Genomic DNA, 6,719 nt, shown 5'->3' on the forward strand with positions numbered 1-6,719 from the left:
TCTAGACGTTTCAACACATTAAACAGCAAACATGTCCCTTTATATAACGCATATATCCTCTGGTTAATAACATATTATTACATGCTTCTTTAAAAATAAACTATTAATTTAATGAAGAAATTGAGATTTATTGATATCCGGTGAAGGTTTTCAACGAATGTTTTTTTACTAACTATCGAATTATTCGAATGAATTGCAACTATCGAATGTTTCGATAGTATTCATTCGATACTTCCCACTACTAGTTAAATAGAGCATAAAATTTCCAAAATATCAGCACAAACCGCAACTTTCTATCTTTTCTCTAAGAGGAGATATTAAGAGAACAAATTATGTTAGGATGTAGCCTAGGTCTATCCATATCCATACATATACTATGTTCAAAAGCTTAAAGGGTTTTTTTGTTACATCCATCCCGCCGAAACCGCTTCCCCAATCTTGATGATTCTTTTTTTAAATGAAAGGTATATATGTCTAGATTTGTTATGAAGTATTTTTATATTGTTTAACTGTTATTTCCTTGTGTAAAACGACTAAATATTAAAACATACCTGAAAAATACCTACACACAATACTTCCTGAAATAAATTATTTGTCATTGTCAGTGGTGTGTCAGTTAGATTATATATCAAGTTTTTAGATATTTTAGGAGTCAGTTAATACCCTCAGCTTTAGAGACATAAATATTAGTACAAATGTTTAAATGACATTAGTGATTATTGAATTAGCTACGCAAAGTGATTTTTGGAAATTCATGCTCTTAGATGTAATTCCTTACTATCTGGTCTAGAAGAATGAAATTCTACAGAAAGAATTAGAAGATATTTTTGAAATTCATCAACCAAATGGATAAAGTTAGTAAAAATTTATATAAACCTTTGTGATCTCTGGATTATACACATAAAAATTTGCACAAAGGAGCATTTAAAAGACATGAGTTAATTATTTGGACATAGCAAATTTATGAAATTCATACCCTTAGAGAGTAGAATAGGGAATGAAAGTTTGCTGTACGAAAATGCATTACTATAACATCTAGAAGTATAAAATTTTATACAAGGTTTTATTTAGTGACATCAATAATATGAACGAAATATTTCTTTTCCAAATCATCCTTCTAGGAATAAAAAATAACGTATAAAGAGAATATTAATGCTCTTGATAAATAAAAATAAACCAGGGGAGTATATCAAGAAAAGCGACAATTGAAAACCTCAAATATTCAATTAAAAACTGCTATTTATTTTAGTAATACAGTTTATATCATACCATAAGGGTTCTATCCATAGAGGGTAAATAGTCATTTCACTATTTATTATTTTCCAGAGATTTTCTTTTTTCAGATTTTGGAAAAATTCGACTTTGGTTCGAGTTGTAAAACATTCGGATTTTTTTAATTTTTTTTTATAATAATGATGCTCTTGAAATTGGCCTATTGATGGCTCTTTATGAATTTTAAGTAAAAAATGTGTAACAAGTCAAAAACAATAAAATCGATTTTTTTAAAGGATATACAGGGCGAGTCTTAAATAAGTGCAAATATTTTTAGTGGTAGTATATTTTGACAACAGCAACACGATTTTTTTCTCCAATTTTTTTTTGAAAAAGTGGAGTCTTTTAAAAAAAATTTTGGATTTTTTTTAGTTTTTAGTTAAAATCCATAAATTCTTGATAATACGGCAACATAGGTAGTAGATAAAATTTACCAGACAGAAAAACCCAAAAAAGATCCAGTGGTTCTCAAAATTTAAGCAGAAAATATTTTTGTGGAAATTTTTAAAGTAAAATAACTCGATTACTTTGGAGTTATTTAAAAAAACGGCAAGAAGAAAATATGTTTTTTTTTATCGAAATCTACCAGCCCTGAAAATATTTGCACTTATTCAAGACTCCCCCCGTATAATACCCAATTGACAAATCGACAATTGCAAACTTTCATATGAAATACGAATAGCCCTAAAACTGTTAAAATTAGTTTAAATAGTGGATTTTTGTAAGGCTCACTAGCTCTATCTATAGGTAAACAATCATTTAAATCAAGGCATGAACGATTCGAGGTGTAACGCGAACGTAGTCGCGGGAAAAAGCTAGTATATTATAAGGTCTAAAAATTATAGTAGTAGGCTAGGAAACAAAAAGAGGTAAATTGGTTACGTCAAAATATCGTAAATAAATTATACGATAAGTAGTTTCTGAGATATAGCCGGCGTCCATTCTTAGTTGGCTACCCGGTATGTTAGTAATGACATACCCTGCTTCGTTTCGCTTTTTTGATTTTTTTCAGTAGAAAAAACATAATTTTTCATATACAGTCATTATTAACTTTTTGACATTCCTTGATGAGGTAGAATGTGTGTATAGGAGATTCCCCTTTCTTGAGTCAGTCAGTCTTGATCATACAGTTCCAAAGTTTTGACAAAAGCCAGTATCTCAGACGTATCTTATAAAGGTTAGTTCTCCATCTCCAATATCAGTTGTACCAAAGTTTATGATACGAATGGTTATCGTCTCGCTGCACTCAGAAATGAGTTGTTTTGGTATTTTTGTGTATTCCCCATTTTCCCTACAGAATTTGCATTGGCCGTTGTTCTTTAGCTTCAATCTTCTGAGGTGTTTATCGAGGAGACTTTTTTTTATTGAGGATTAAATCAACAAAAACCTTTGATTTTTCTCGGTCGTAAGTTCTGAGAAATTTGTTCGAGTGTTTTAGACCGTTATTTGGGGAATTCCCATTCCAGGTTACATATTCTTCCATGTTTTTGCGTTCCGCTTTGAGTTGGTTTCCACTTGGGAAGCAGAACGGTTCTGGTCAAGTTCGTGGAGTCTTCGCTCGTTTTCTAGCTAGATCGTTTGCTTTTTCATTGTCTTCTATCACTTGGTGGGTTGGCACCCAGAGTAGGAGGACTTTATTTTCTTTGCCTAATTTGTCGAGCTTCTTTAGGCATTCTTTGACCAATTTCGAATTGCTGAGTTGATCGCTGTTATTACTAATTGTCTATCGGGTAAGATGGCTGTTACTTGTTTTCGATTTTTCCTATCTAAGATAAGTTGCACACATCTTTGGATAGCGTAGATTTCTGCCTGAAGGATGCTGCAATAAGCCCATTAGTTCGGAGTATTTAGTTTTAAACCGAAAACTGAATACTCCGCCGTTCCTGCTTTGGTTTTGGAAGCATCAGTATACCACGTTATGGTATGGTCTTTTAATCGTTGATCAAACCTTCCCAAAATTCTTCCAAATCTTTTTGTTGTACACTACTGCAGTGAGGTTGTACATTTAGGTTTTTTTCAAAGTTGTACATCTTCGATCACACCCCTCTATCCTCAAAACCGTTATTTGTGGATTAGACCAATTTTCCTACGAATAAATAGTCACTGACAAACTGATTTTTATTCAGATTTTATCGCAGTGGTATTTTACCAAAAAAAAAGGATTTTCAATTTTAAACTTTAAAAGATGTAAAAAAAGGTTCGATTTAAATTATTAAATTCATTATTAAAATGTACGAGCCGTTACTGTAATGAAAAAAAACGCTTGTTATTGTTTAGCCATTATAATTGCGCTTCTATAGGTAGATGGGTATTGTTGTTAGCGGTCCACTATACAGGAAAAGACCATAACTTTTCCGCATTGTTTGTTGCATTATTAAGTAGTAATCATAATTTTAATAGAACATTACGCTAATTGCCCCCGCTGAACGTGACGTAACAATAGACTAATTATTTCTTTAATTAATATCTTTTTCTTCAAGACTTATTCAGAAAATACTAAACGTAATATCTTGGCGGTTTAAAAATCTAATGGGAGGTGTAATTGTAACGGACATAGTTCAGTTAGAGTTACTTTCTTCAATAATTGTTACACTTTCTGCGTTGTTTTTTTATAAAGTAGGTATGTTCTTACTAAAATAATAAAATTAAAAATATTTTTTTAAGTTTAAAAAGTTCTTTTTTTTTCTGAACAAGGTTTTTCGCAGAGCCTACTTTTCACAGATACGAATATAAATTTTGTGGGTTATGAATAATTAAAGGTGTACAGGGTGTCCCATTTTAGTTGAAATCATAGGGCCTCTCCGTTAGCAGTGAAAACAGAAGGGTGTAGTTTGCACAAACCTGTCTCACTTTTTTGTCAAATGGAAGATGCCATAAACAAAATTTTCATAGCGCCCTTCGTTTCTGAGCTACAGGGTCTTGTTGCAATTTGGGACACCTCCTGTATCTCTGTTATTGTTAAAGGTACCGAGAAGGTGAAAACTGTTTATTGTAGAACTTTTTACGTAGAATACAATGGCGTAGTCTATTATTCTACGAAAATAATATTTTTAAAGATATAAACTAAAGTTTTGTTTTCTTAAATGGAACACCCTGTATATTTATAAATCATATGATCTGGCTTTGCCATAAGCTTCTCAAAAATATATATCACTCTATATTTATTTTCACTTGTTACTGCAATATTTAAAAGTTTTTATTAAAAGATTATATTTATTAGTAGGCCATGATTGATAGTAAAAGAAACTATAAAGCTTATTAAAATTATACTTCTATCTGTCTCTTGTTTTATTTTGGGAGCCACGAATAAATTCTTTTTATATTAGGGAAACTTAACTCTCTACCGCTATTTGTAAATCTTGGAAGCTATCGTACCGGAACTTTTAGATATTCCTTTAGCTATAGATATAATTTACGTGAATACTGTCAGCAAGATGGAGAACTTTAAAAACTTTGAAAATATTAATATTTTGTTAAATTATTATTTCTCAAATCAATGAATTTGAGGGCAATGAAACAATAGCCCATATGATAACATCCCTGATTCCCGGATTTGTCCGCTCTTGATTTCTGATTTTGGGGATTTCTGAAATATAAAATATATTGTGGCAACTACTATACAACAATGCCGAACACCTGGAAAATGCTTTAATAATGCAAGCTTTTAGATATTTCCAAACCCATCCCGTTATACTAAATTTCGTTATAAAAAAAGAAAAATGTATTTAGAGATTCAATGGTAACAGTTCAAAAGTAAAATATATCAATCCCAAATAAAATTTTAATACGTGTATGACTGTTTTATTAAAAACCATTTTGATTTTTTCTTATTTATCACGGCCTACTAATAAAAAAATTATATGTTTTAAATATTGCAGTAAATAGTGAAAATAAATATAGAGTGATATATATTTTTGAGAAGCTCATAGCACGACGGATCATAATAATATGATTTATAAATACTATACAGGGTGTTCCATTTAAAAAAAACGTAACTTTAGTTCATATTTTCGAAAATATTTTTTTCGTAGAAAAACAGACTATGCCACTGTATTCTACGTAAAAAGTTCTACAAGAATCAGTTTTCATCTTCTTAATATCATCTACAATAATAGAGATACGGGGGCTGTCCTAAATTGCAAAATTTTCGAAAAGACCCTGTAGCTCAAAAACGAAAAGGGCTATAAAAATTTTGTTTACATCATCTCTCGTTTGACAAAAAAGTAGGACAGGTTTGTGTATACCGCACCCTTCTATCATCGGTAATAACGGAGATACCTCGGGAGATACCGTATGATTTCAACTAAAATGGGACACCCTGTACATCCGATTAAAAGTATGGAGTTTAGAAACCACTTTATTCTTGTGCATGCTTTCTCCATAGTTTGTTTTTCTTCTCCTCTCAATAGCTTTTTCTTTGTAAGAGAAATTTGCCTTCGAAGACGTGATGATTATTAACAATTTTAGCATTAAAAACATGCTTTAGATTCTAATCAACGCACCTTTGAAATACTGTTTAATGTTTCTGTAATGACACTGTAATTGAAAAATCATGGTATACAATACTTACTCTAGTAAAGATAAATTGAATACAAAAGTTACTACCAGTAAACATGGTAGATATCAAACCTACCAATTAAAGCAACACTAGATTCTGGATCTAAAATCATCTCCGCTAGAATAACTGCAAAAACAAATAAAAATATGATTTGTCAACGACATTGACATTACAAAAGCATTAAACACTAGGTGTGTCGATTAAGATAAAAAAAGCACTAAAAGACATGGTTTTAAAATTACTGTAGGCAAATCATTACTGACTTCTTCATAAGCCTATATCAATTCCCTCATAATAATTTTTGTAGTATAAGAATCTTATTGTGTTATCTACTTTAGTCTTCAATGAATTTTAACAAGTTTTTGATATGCAAAAATATTATTTAAATAATCTTTATGTCCTTTAATTCGCATTATGTCATCATCATTTTCAGCTTATTCCACCATTTCCAATTATATAGTGTAGCCTCCATCACATATTTAGAAACTATCTTTATAGTTGGGCCAATTGTTGTCTATTGTTGGCTATGTGGGCCCAAGTTATCTATGATAATTCCCTTAATCATGGTCCCATCTCATGTTTGGTCTTCTTCTAGGTCTATTAATTACTCGTGGTACCATGCTCCTTCTTGCCAGGTGTCTTGCCCATTGCCACTAGAGGGATTTGATTCTTTTGATGACATCTATTACCTGGGTCTTTTGTCGTATCCACTCTATTCTTTTACATCCATATTTCGTTCCAATGAGCATTGTGTGATCTGTAGTTTTCTTATGTGTAAATGTCCATTTTAAGTGTCCAAGTTTCGCATGCATAGGTCATGACTGATGGTAGTTCACACTGGTCGAATGTCTTCTTCTTTAGATAAAGTGGCATTCTAGATTTGAATATG

The sequence above is a fragment of the Sitophilus oryzae genome, unplaced genomic scaffold (genome assembly GCF_002938485.1).
Source record: "Sitophilus oryzae breed Bouriz unplaced genomic scaffold, Soryzae_2.0 scaffold_864_pilon_pilon, whole genome shotgun sequence".
NCBI lineage: Eukaryota > Metazoa > Arthropoda > Insecta > Coleoptera > Curculionidae > Sitophilus > Sitophilus oryzae.